The sequence below is a fragment of the Felis catus genome, chromosome C2 (assembly GCF_018350175.1).
Source record: "Felis catus isolate Fca126 chromosome C2, F.catus_Fca126_mat1.0, whole genome shotgun sequence".
NCBI lineage: Eukaryota > Metazoa > Chordata > Mammalia > Carnivora > Felidae > Felis > Felis catus.
In genome coordinates this window covers 49,628,158-49,641,600 of record NC_058376.1, presented here as the reverse complement: position 1 = coordinate 49,641,600, position 13,443 = coordinate 49,628,158, and the positions used below count along the sequence as shown (strand labels likewise).

The following is a 13,443-nucleotide window of genomic DNA, read 5'->3' as shown; positions in this document are numbered from 1 at the left end:
TGACAGAGCTCGGCTTGGCGGGGAACAAAGGCGCTGGCCAGCACTATCTCCCTCGCCCATCCCCCAGCCAAAATCACAAAGGGAACCGGTTCCTGCCAGAGAACTTGCTTGCACCACGCAAACACCCAAAGCAGTGCTTCTGCGGATCCATCCCTCCAGCTGGTGTGACTCGGGAGGTGACTCCCTCCTGGTGCTGCAGGGCCCCTCCCGAAGCGGATCTCCGAAGGAAAAGCGAGCTGAGCCCACCCCTCCCACCCCTGTGCACCTTCCACCCCAGCGAATATGCCAGATCACCAGCACCACAAGCCTGGCAGTGTGCAAGTAGCCCAGATGGGCCACACCACCCCACAGTGAATCCCGCTCTTAGGAGAGGGGAAGAGAAGGTACACACCAGTCTGACTGTGGCCGCAGTGGTGGGCTGGGGGCAGACATCAGGTTTGACTGTGGCCCGCCCACCAACACAAGTTATTCAAACAGCACAGGGGAAGTGCCCTGCAGTTCTGCACCACTCTGAGGACTATCCAAAATGACAAAACGGAAGAATTCCCCTCAAAAGAATCTCCAGGAAATAACGACACTAACGAACTGATCAAGGAGGATTTAAACAATATAACAGAAAGTGAATTTAGAATAATGGTCATAAAATTAATCACTGGGCTTGAAAACAGTATAGAGGACAGCAGAGAATCTATTGCTACAGAGATCAAGGGACTAAGGAACAGCCAGGAGGAGCTAACAAATGCTATAAATGAGCTGCAAAATAAAGAGACAACCAAAGCTCGGATTGAAGAGGCAGAGGAGAGAATAGGTGAATTACAAGATAAAATTATGGAAAAAGAGGAAGCTGAGAAAAAGAGAGATAAAAAAATCGAGGAGTATGAGGGGAAAATTAGAGAACTAGGTGATGCACTAAAGAGAAATATTCTACGCATAATTGGTTCCAGAGGAGGAAGAGAGAGGGAAAGGTGCTGAAGGTGTACTTGAAGAAATCATAGCTGAGAACTTCCCTGATCTGGGGAAGGAAAAAGGCATTGAAATCCAAGAGGCACAGAGAACTCCCTTTAGACGTAACTTGAATCAGTCTTCTGCATGACATATCATAGTGAAACTGGCAAACTATGAGGATAAAGAGAAAATTCTGAAAGCAGCTAGGGATAAACATGCTCTGACACATAAAGGGAGACCGATAAGACTAGTGACGGATCTATCTACTGAAACTTGGCAGGCCATAAAGGAATGGCAGGAAATCTTCAATGTGACAAACAGAAAAAATATGCTGCCGAGAATCCTTTATCCATCAAGTCTGTCATTCAGAACAGTAGGAGTGATAAAGGTCTTCCCAAACAAAGAAAAACTGAAGGAATTCATCACTACTAAACCAGCCCTACAAGAGATCCTAAGGGGGATCCTGTGAGACAAAGTACTAGAGACATCACTACAAGCATGAAATCTACAGACATCACAATGACTCTAAACCTATATCTTTCTATAATAACACTGAATGTAAATGGACTAAATACTCCAACCAAAGACATAGGGTATCAGAATGGATAAGAAAACAAGACCCATCTATTTTCTGTCTACAAGACACTCATTTTAGACCTGAGGACACCTTCAGATTGAAAGTGAGGGGATGGAGAACTATTTATCATGCTACGGGAAGTCAAAAGAGAGCTGGAGTGACCATACTTATACCAGACAAACTAGACTTTAAATTAAAGGCTGTAACAAGAGATGAAGAAGGGCATTATATAATAATCATAGGGTCTATTCATCAGGAAGAGCTAACAATTATAAATGTCTATGTGCCGAATACAGGAGGCCCCAAATATATAAAACAATTACTCACAAACATAAGCAACCTTACTGATAAGAATGTGGTAATTGCAGGGGACTTTAACACCCCACTCACAACAATGGAGAGATCATCTAGACACACGGTCAATAAAGAAACAAGGGCCCTGAATGATACACTGGATCAGATGGACTTGACAGATATATTTAGAATTCTGCATCCCAAAGCAACACAAATACTTTCTTCTTGACTGCACATGGAACATTTTCCAAGATAGATCACATACTGGGTCACAAAACAGCCCTTCGTAAGTATACAAGAATTGAGATCATACTATGCGTACTTTCAGACCACAATGCGATGAAGCTTGAAATCAACCACAGGAAAAAGTCTGGAAAACCTCCAAAAGCATGGAGGTTAAAGAACACCTTACTAAAGAATGAATGGGTCCACCAGGCAATTAGAGAAGAAATTAAAAAATATACGGAAACAAATGAAAATGAAAATACAACAATCCAAATGCTTTGGGATGCAGTGAAGGCAGTCCTGAGAGGAAAATATATTGCAATTCAGGCCTATCTCAAGAAACAAGAAAAATCCCAAATATAAAATCTAACAGCACAACTAAAGGAAATAGAAGCAGAACAGCAAAGACACCCCAAACCCAGCAAAAGAAGAGAAATAATAAAGATTAGAGAAGAAATAAACAATATAGAATCTAAAAAAATTGTAGAGCAGATCAATGAAACCAAGAGTTGGTTTTTTGAAAAAATAAACAAAATTGATAAACCTCTAGCCAGTCTTCTCAAAAAGAACAGGGAGATGACCAAATAGATAAAATCATGAATGAAAATGGAATTATTACAACCCATCCATCAGAAATACAAGCAACTATCAGGGAATACTATGAAAAACTATATGCCAACAAACTGGACAACCTGGAAGAAATTGATAAATTCCTAAACACCCATACATTCCAAAACTCAATCAGGAGGAAATAGAAAACTTGAACAAACCCATAACCAGCGAAGAAATTGAATCAGTTATCAAAACTCTCCCAACAAATAAAAGTCCAGGACCAGATGGCTTCCCAGGGGAGTTCTACCAGACATTTAAAGCAGAGATAATACCTATCCTTCTCAAGCTTTCCCACAAAATATAAAGGGAAGGAAAACTTCCAGACTCATTCTATGAAGTCAGTATTACTTTGATTCCCAAACCAGACAGAGACCCAGAGAAAAAAGAGAACTATAGGCCAATATCCCTGATGAATATGGATGCAAAAATTCTCACTAGCAAATCGAATTCAACAGCATATAAAAAGAATTACTCACGATGATCAAGTGGGATTCATTCCTGGGATGCAGGGCTGGTTCAACATTGGAAATCAATCACCGTGATACATCACATTAGTAAAAGAAAAGATAAGAACCATGTGATCCTGTCAATCGATGCAGAAAAAGCATTTGACAAAATTCAGCATCCTTTCTTAATAAAAACCCTCAAGAAAGTCAGGTTAGAAGGAACATACTTAAACATCTTTAACTTTATGAAGTAAACAACTTTATGAACTTAACAACTTTATGAAAAGCCCACAGCTAACATCATCCTCAATGGGAAAAACTGAGAGCTTTTTCCCTGAGATCAGGAACATGACAGGGATGTCCATTCTCACCACTGTTAACATAGTGTTGGAAGTTCTAGCATCAGCAATCAGACAACTAAAGGAAATCAAAGGCATCAAAATTGGCAAAGATGAAGTCAAGCTTTCACTTTTTGCAGATGACATGATATTATACATGGAAAATCCAATAGACTCCACCAAAAGTCTGCTAGAACTGATACATGAATTCAGCAAAGTCGCAGGATACAAAATCAATGTACAGAAATCAGTTACATTCTTATACACTAATAATGAAGCAACAGAAAGACAAATAAAGAAACTGATCCCATTCACAATTGCACCGAGAAGCATAAAATACCTAGGAATAAATCTAACCAAAGATGTAAAAGATCTGTATGCTGAAAACTATAGAAAGCTTATGAAGGAAATTGAAGAAGATATAAAGAAATGGAAAAACATTCCGTGCTCATGGATTGGGAGAATAAATATTGTCAAAATGTCAATACTACCCAAAGCTATCTACACATTCAATGCAATCCCAATCAAAATTGCACCAGCATTCTTCTAGAAGGTACAACAAGCAATCCTAAAATTCATATGGAACCACAAAAGGCCCCAAATAGCCAAAGTAATTTTGAAGAAGAAGACCAAAGCAGGAGGCATCACAATCCCAGACTTCAGCCTCTACCACAAAGCTGTAATCATCAAGACAGCATGGTATTGGCACAAAAACAGACACATAGACCAATGGAATAGATTAGAAACCCCAGAACTAGACCCACAAAAGTATGGCCAACTCATCTTTGACAAAGCAGGAAAGAATATCCAATGGAAAAATGACAGTCTCTTTAACAAATGGTGCTGGGAGAACTGGACAGCAACATGCAGAAGGTTGAAACTAGACCACTTTTTCACACCATTCACAAAAACAAACTCAAAATGGATAAAGGACCTGAATGTGAGACAGGAAACCATCAAAACACTAGAGGAGAAAACAGGAAAAGACCTCTCTGACCTCAGCCGCAGCAATTTCTTACTTGACACATCCCCAAAGGCAAGGGAATTAAAAGCAAAAATGAACTATTCGGACCTCATGAAGATAAAAAGCTTCTGCACAGCAAAGGAAACAATCAACAAAACTAAAAGACAACCAACAGAATGGGAAAAGATATTTGCAAATGACATATTGGACAAAGGGCTAGTATCCAAAATCTATAAAGAGCTCACCAAACTCCACACCTGAAAAACAAATAATCCAGTGAAGAAATGGGCAGAAAACATGAATAGACACTTCTCTAAAGAAGACATTCCGATGGCCAACAGGCACATGAAAAGATGCTCAACGTCGCTCCTCATCAGGGAAATGCAAATCAAAACCACACTCACATATCACCTCATGCCAGTCAGAGTGGCCAAAATGAATAAATCAGGAGACTATAGATGCTGGAGAGGATGTGGAGAAACGGGAACCCTCTTGCACTGTTGGTGGGAATGCAAACGGGTACAGCCACTCTGGAAAACAGTGTGGAGGTTCCTCAAAAAATTAAAAATATATCTACCTTATGACCCAGAAGTAGCACTGCTAGGAATTTACCCAATGGATACAGGAGTACTGATGCATAGGGGCACTTGTACCCCAATATTTATAGCAGCATTCTCAACAATAGCCAAATCACGGGAAGAGCCTAAATGTCCATCAATTGATGAATAAAGAAATTGTGGTTTATATACACAATGGAGTACTATGTGGCAATGAGAAAGAATGAAATATGGCCCTTTCTAGCAGCGTGGATGGAACTGGAGAATGTGATGCTAAGTGACATAAGCCATACAGAGAAAAACAGATACCATATGTTTTCACTCTTATGTGGATCCTGAGAAACTTAACAGGAATCCATGGGGGAGGGGAAGGAAAAAAAAAAAGAGAGAGAGAGAGGTTAGAGTGGGAGAGAGTCAAAGCATGAGAGACTCTTAAAAAATGAGAACTCTGGGCTGATGAGTGGTGGGCGGGAGGGGAGGGGAGGGTAGGTAATGGGTATTGAAGAGGGCTTCTTTTGGGATGAGCACTGGGTGTTGTATGGAAACCAATTTGACAATAAATTTCATATATTTAAAAAAATAAATAAAATAAAATAAATTTTAATTTAGCCAAAAAAAAAGAGAAAAGAACTTTGTGTAAAGAGCAGCATTCTTTATAAGAACAAAAAATGAAAGAAAATATTAGGACGAATCCTGAGGGGATTAGTACAAAATATATAGGCTCAATCAGTTAATACTGCTTAGAGAATTTTTATAGCTTGAAATATTCATACAATAATATGTGGAAAGTATCACATAAAATTTAATGGAGTATATTTTCATTACATTTAATTAAAATAATAAGCATAAATTGAAACTCATCAATACTACCTCTTTGAACATTTCCCTAGAGTTACCTGTGGTCTCTAAACACATCCTGGCTTTCAATTTCAACTACTTGATCATTCTATCCTACTTCCTGGAACATATCTCAGTGGCTGCTCTGTTCATTCAAAATTCCACCACAGACATATAATATGTGACTGTTACATACCAAGCTTGGTCCTGGGATACAGGGACACAACAATGAGCATGATTTGGTGCCTATCATAGCACTTCCGTCCAGGCAGAGGGACAGACAAAGCAACAGAGCAACATTGTAAACACTATGGGACCACTGTGTGTGTGATGGAGGCATTAGTAAGCTTCCTCCTGTTATACATTTGGTTATACTCTACTAAGCCTTGCTCCAGTAGCTATGCCAAAAATATTGATTACTTAACTGGTTGAAATTCAAATAAACTAAATAAATGCATCTAGTTAATTGAACAAATGATTCAGCTAGAATCTTCCAAATACCTGGTCATATCAACTAACTTAATGGATAGCAGTTGATTTTACTCTAGTAACAAAATATGAAAAAACAGCTGGCAAGGAAAATGTCACTGTCTTTAGAGACAGGGATATTTTTAAACTTATACTCTCCTCTGCATTGAAATCAGAGGTTTCCAACATTTTATGTACATAAATATTATATGAAGATTTATTAAAAACACAAATACATGGGGAGCCTGGGTGGCTCAGTCAGTTAAGCATCTGACTTCGGCTCAGGTCATGATCTCACAGTTCATGGGTCCAAGCCCCAAGTCAGGCTCTGTGCTGACAGCTCGGAGCTTGGAGCCTGCTTTGGATTCTGTGTCTCCCTTTCCCTCTGCCCCTCTCCTGCTTGCTCACTCTCTCTCTCTAAGATAAATAAAAACATTTAAAAATTTTTTTAAAAAACACTATACTTTAAAATATATCATTTTAAATAATTTAATAAACATATTTTGTGCGGTAATATTCTACCACAATGATAGTTTTTATAATAGCACTGTAATCAAGGAAAACACTTTAAAATACTCAAAACAGAAAAAAAGTTATATACATTTTCAGTTTAAGCAATGCCGTCTCTGTACATATAGACTCAGATATTAAAGAATTTCATATACACTACTTCCATCTGTCAACATTGCAAACTCTGTTTACTCTGTCACTGGTTAAAGTAAAAGACAATATTGTGAAATTGGATTTTTACCATCTGAGTCCTAGCTCTATGCTAAACTGATATGTATCCTTGGAAGTGGTATTAATCAAATTTCCTTGCAGACCTTCATGTTGGTGACAGGCACACCTACAGTTTTACCAGCTGATGAGTCAGAATCCTGGAAGCAGAAAGTTATGGAAAAATGAAATATGTAATTAACTTTTGGGAACATCTTGTCTTCCTCTAATCCACAAGTTAAGATTTGCTCATGAAAATTGCAGCACTTTTGCAAATTTGCCAAGTAAAGAGAAGGCAAAATGCTTACAACAAAAGAAATGTTTCAAGTGGAAAATTGGTCCAAGTATGCAACAGTATTAGCTTTATTATTTGCTATAAAATAATAAAGGTTTGTTTACACAGGATTTGTAAACTTGTGTGCTTGCTCCAGTGATCATAATGCAGAAGAAGGAGGAAACATAAGACTTGAGTTCTAGTCCAAGATCCACCACTAATAAACTCTACAAACCAGCCAAATCACTTAACCTCTATAAACTTCAGTTCCCCCATTTGTCAAAGTCAGAGTGTGAATACAAGATGGTCTCTAGTGTTCTTTCCAGATCTAAAATCCTAAAAAGCAGGGAATAACGTAATAAAATATATTTCAAACTCACGGGAGGCTATGTGTTGACACTGAAAGATGCACATGATGTAGTGGGAACACTGTATTGTCAATGCCTAGCACAATCTTTGACTCTTAACAAGTGCTCAATTATATTTGGTAGATAAATGAATGAACCAGTGAAACTACACAGAATAAGAAACAAGGTTCAGTAGTTTAATTTATTTATGCTTCTATAAAATTTAGCATACCAAATCTTGGTCAGCCACTTAATGAACACTCATTTTGACCCCTTGTGAAAAGAGGCTATGAAAGAATCAAAAGATTCTTGTTCAAAGTCCACACATGAAGTGATATGAACTAGGTACTAATCCACATGTAGGTATCAAGTGGTATCAACATGTCAATCTTTGCACAAAGTAAGGCAGAGAGCAAGATCTGGTAAAGGCTTCCTGGTGGAGGTAGTGGGTTGAAATCTTGAACCAGGTAAGGCTGATGGGTTGGTGGATGAGGAGTGTGTGTGGGGGGGGGGGGGGTGTGAAAAGGGGTAAAGCAGAAAAGAGAAAGCAGATTTTCATGATAGAGCAAGCCAATTCACTTTGCTAGAAACAAGATCTGAAAACCAACGAGGCAAATGGGTGACTGGAGATTGTTGATGGGGAAATTTTAATACTTGAAAATTGATCACCATTTTTTTCACCAGGAATAAGAAGAGTAAAAGAGATGTCCTTCGATCTGCACTATCCAATATGGAAGCTAACTAACCACACGTGGCTACTGAGCACCTGAAATGTGGCTGGTCCAAAGTGAGATGGCGTATGAGTGTAAAATACACACCAGATTTCAAAGACTTGGTATCAGAAAAATAGGAATGTGAAATATCCCATGAATGCATTTTTTACTGATTACATGTTGAAATAATATTTGGGATATGATAGGCTAAAGAAAATGCATTGTTTAAATTAATTTCACCTATTTCTTTGTACTCTTTTAAGAAAGTTACTAAAAATTTTTAATTAGACATGTCATCCACATCACCTTTCCACTAGACTGCTGTAAACAGATTTTCCCAGCAACAGTCATCATCAGTATATTGCAGTATTAAAGGAAGAAAATCGAGAGGACCAAGCAAAAGGTGAAATTGTACGTATGGATCAATAATGCACAGTAGAAAAGGAACCCACAGATGAAAGAAAGACATAATAATTGCTATTTATTCACAGATAAATTAATATACTAGAAACTTAATCTAGAATATCATCATGATTATAAAACACATAAATGAAACTTAAAACTCTCAGGGCTTCCTGCCTGATGTAGAAGATGTACTCAATAATTGTATTTCTTTTTAGCTTTTATAACTCTGAATGTGATGGCTCTCAGCAACCCCACATGCCTGCTGATCTCAAGTCTGGATATTATATGGCAACTTCATAAAGGATTTCATATCTAATCATTTTGGCAGCCTCAAAATTTAACACAATCCATGGCATATACTAAGTGCTCAATAAATATTTGTTAGCTAGGTGAAGGACATCACACCAAAAATTATGACTACACACAGGAGACTAAATACCAGGCCTTCTAGGTAATCTTTGCTCCTCCAGAAAGTGAAAAGTGTCATTAAAATTCCTAGTGTCCAAAAGAGTATCCCATATGCAACTTCCAGAAAAATACTGGTATTTCAGTGTGCATAGATTTTTTTAAGAATTTAATATGAAATACAGCTGATTATAATGTATAAAAAAACACTTATTTGTAGTACTTAAAAGTAGTTATTTACAATATACTCCTTTTCTTTTTTGTTAAAAAAGAGAGAGAGATCCTACAGAAAATGATTTTTACTATTCTTGTAAATAAAATGCTATGAAGCAATTTGCCATTCTCCCACTTCAAAATCTTCAGTACTTTGTTTACTTAATCCTATTTTAATTAATATAAGTTGGTACTCATGTGGTAGAGTCCCCTCTGTAAGGAATGAAAAAAAAAAAAAAATCAAGGCAACCTGGTTATATCCGTAGGTAACATCCCTCAGGACCTTGTAACATGAGACCATTTAATCAGACTTCGTTTGTATGTTACCATATATGGGAGACAAAGAAGTAGAAAATGTGTAAAAAAAAACTACTCCACATGGCATTCGGGGCTCAGTTCTTGGGGGTACAAACCCAACTGAAATGTGCTGGCATGAATAAAATTGCTTCGTGGAAAGAAAAGCCTCCATCCATGTCACGATTCTCTGTGTGAGATTATTGCTACGCTGGAATGGAAATTCTGGAAAAATTCCAAGTAGCACTGGGAAATTGTATGATTTAATCACTTTATTTTCCTGTTTCTGTTTTAAGCCAGTATAACATCAGGGTGAGGTGAATTTGGCCTTTCAGCTGCTGAACTTCACTCACACAGGCCCTGAAGATTACATGATGTTGCTGATCCTGTAAATTGCTTATTCCAACCGCTTGCCACAAATATTCCTCCTTCCCCCAGAGGTTCTACGCCACTTGGCTGAAATAATAAGAGCAATACCACTGGGCTTCACGAGCCAGGCAGTAATCAGTATAAAAAATGTGTTGTCTCTCCACCCCAACCCCCCTGGTGAGTCCACCTGACAGGAATCCCCACTGACATTCTGCTTGCCATGTCTAGCACCTCTCCTGATTTAACAACAGAAGTTACATTTCTTACCAGCTGGATCAGGAAATCCACTCTTCTTGTTTTCATTTTTTTTTTCTAATTCCCTCCTTCACTACTGTATTTGAACAAGAAAGCACTCTGATATTTATCCATTCCTTCGTGTCTTTACAAGAATAATGTCCAGGGAAAATTCACCAGGCTGGCTGTTCTTCACCTAGAGCCTAATGATAAACATGAGGAGTTTGACTTGATTTATCGTGATAGTCAAAGACTATTATAGTTCTCAGATCATTAGACTCCCTTGACTGACATTTACATAAATGGTCTCTCAGTCTTACTGCAGCCCAAATACCGTCAACTACAGAGCTACATCCCCACAGTGTCTAAATTCTTTGTATTCTCTAAGATCCTGACAGTCTTTCTTTTCAACAGAATTCCATTTCTTCTCGAACCACACTGTTTCTCCCAGTCTTGATTCTACTATGGATCCCTTTTCAATTTAAGTAATTCATAAGGAAGCTGAGTTCTCATGGCACTGTGATGGCCATATATTCTGAGCTTAATTAGGCCAACAAGCTTAGAAATAAAGACTTTCTTGTTAATATCTTCTTCTCTATTTAAAAAAAAAAAGTCAATGGCATTAAAAGGGTGCAAGAAATTTTAAAATATTACCAAAAATAAACTACATAGTAAAGTTGATCCTTTCTTTAAAAAAAAAAAAAAAAAAGGTGCTTCTCACCAAAAAGTGGAAGTGAAAGTAATTTTTTTTTTTTTTACTTTCCAAATGTAAATGTTTATAAGGGGAAATTGTAAATAGAGAGAAAAGGGATTCGGGAGAGGTCTTCTAGCAAAATTTTAATGTTGCTGGAGTACAAGATTTAGAAATATGGTCTAGAAACCTTGTGGTGATTTCACTGAGGCCCTTAAGTGTGTAAATTTTTAGACTCTAACCTACTCTAGAAATATGTAAAATGCATCAACTCCCTAAAACTCTCTCCAGAAAAAAAATCTGCTTAAAAAAAAAACTTTTAACATGAGTTACATGACATTCTATACTTCCATTGTCTTTCCCTTGAGCCTCTCACAATTATTACAAACATTATAGATTTCATCTCCCAGGGTCCAGTGGGGATGTGCTTCTCACACTGCAGTTAAAAACAACTAACATAACTTTCTCATGCAATTACTGTCACATTTATGATCTATTTTTTATCAAATACAGTTTTCCATTATACTCAACTCTCCTTGAGCTATAGCCATTACAAAGAGCCAAAACATAATGATGCTGTAATTAATAAACAAAAAAGAACAATTCTGCAACATATCATGATTCCTAGAATATTCAAATTTTCAATGATTAGAAATTTAAGAGTGTTCTATTACTAGCTCCTGCTTGCCTCAACCTTTTTTCCTAAGAATCACTGATACCATCCACTTTTGGGTCCAGCACTGCCCAATACCTGAAACATGCCTGAGAAGAACAGATCACTTAGCAACCCAATCACCCAACTTAGAAGGCCTGGAATTAGTCTTACTGACTTATACCTGGTGTTATGGACTGTCTATGTTCCCCCAAAATTCATATGTTGAAGCCCTAACTCCCAGTGTAATGTACTAGAAGGTGGGGCTTTTGGGGTATATCTAGGTTTAGATGGAGTCATGAGGGTAGAGCCCGTGATGGGATCACTGCCCTTATAAGAAGAGGAAGGACACCAGAACTCTCTCTCTGCCATGTGAGGTTACAGGGGGTAAGGCAGCCCTCTGCAAGTCAGGGAAAAGGCCCTCACCAAAACCTGACCATACTAGCACCCTAAGATAAAACTTCCCAGGCTCCAGAACTGTGAGAAATAAATGTCTGTTATTTAAGTCACCCAGTCTATGGCATTTTTGTTACAGCAGGCTGGGCAGCTTGGGACATGTGGTACCCAATGTTTTTACCTTAGATCCCAAGTACTTCCAAGGCCATTGGGCCTGCACCACTCTGGCAATGGTGGTTCAGCTCATATGATTGGATTTCTTTTCCCCCATTTGATTAGATTTCTACCTTCACTCCCTTGCATTCCATTGCATTCATTTGATAATAGGACAAGAGTTTTGTCTTCTCCAATTGCTAAGACATGATACATCACCTAGCTCTTGCAGGTTCATTCACTCTCAGCTGCTAAAGAATGGTCACATTTTCTGGAACCTCAGTGGTGATGCTCACCTGACATCAATACTCAACTGCCACCTGCATTTCTGCTGATGTCTCTGCTGGACTGGATCTACTTACTTTTCTGTGCTTACAGAACCGTACTGAACCATTTCCCTTTGTTCACTATCTACAATTTAATCTTTTCTTAACCTGTCTCATGTTTCTTCTTTATTACTTTTAGCCTATATTTTTTATGGCCCAATATGCCTTGTTCTGAATGCTCAGTCCACAGGTAAACAAACTAAAACACAGAAAACACTCACCTATTTCTATCATGATTATCTTACTGACCTTAATTTTAAAAATGGGGTTTTCAACACAGAGTAACATATGAATTTTCAACAGCTGTAATATAATAATGATAATGATAATAAATATCTATGAGATAAATAGATGATTGTACATGGGTACTTATTAGTGACTACCATTATGCTCTTTTATATACATTAACTACTTAAATCTTAGGTTTTATTACCCCAACTTATAACTGAGGAAACTGAGCTTTGGGGGAGTCCAAGGAAGCCCTCAAGATTCCTCACCTAGGGCGCCTGGGTGGATCAGTCCAGCTGAGTGTCCAACTTTGGCTCAGGTCATAATCTCACAGTTCATAAGTATGAGCCCCACATTGGGCTCTGTGTTGACAGCTCAGAGTCTGGAGCCTGCTTCGGATTCTGTGTCTCCCTTTCTCTCTCTCTCTCTGCTCCTCCCCCGCTCACACTGTCTCTCTCTCAAAAATAAATAAACATAAAAATAAATAAAAATAAAAGATTTCTCACCTAATACCTGGCAGAAATGGCTTCCCATCTAGACCTGACTTCAGAGCCTCAGCTCTTCACAATTACCCACATGGCCTCTGTTTCACTTCTAAAGAACTTGATACTGAAATTATGACATGCTCTTGCTTTGCTGTAACTGTTCACTGTTAGAAAAAGCTTAACAGAACATTGCCTAACATACCTTTTAACTCCAAAAATCTAAAATTCTAATATTCATTCTGAGAATGTGAGCCATAGCAGTAGCTAGCCTGTTGGCA

The 13,443-nt window shown here is 38.0% G+C and overlaps 1 protein-coding gene across 12 annotated transcripts in view; it reads right to left on the bottom strand.

Annotated features, from left to right (window-relative positions):
* Nucleotides 1-13,443, bottom strand: part of ZPLD1 (zona pellucida like domain containing 1) — a 546,704-nt gene that overhangs the window by 351,124 nt on the left and 182,137 nt on the right. For 8 of the 12 annotated variants that reach the window (XM_045036883.1, XM_045036871.1, XM_045036874.1 and 5 more), the window contains exon 3: nt 10,268-10,437. The exons of the other annotated variants lie outside the window; for them this stretch is intronic. The gene's annotated coding sequence lies outside the window, so the exon portion shown is untranslated. The remainder of the gene's footprint in view (nt 1-10,267; nt 10,438-13,443) is intronic. 12 annotated transcript variants of the gene reach the window in all.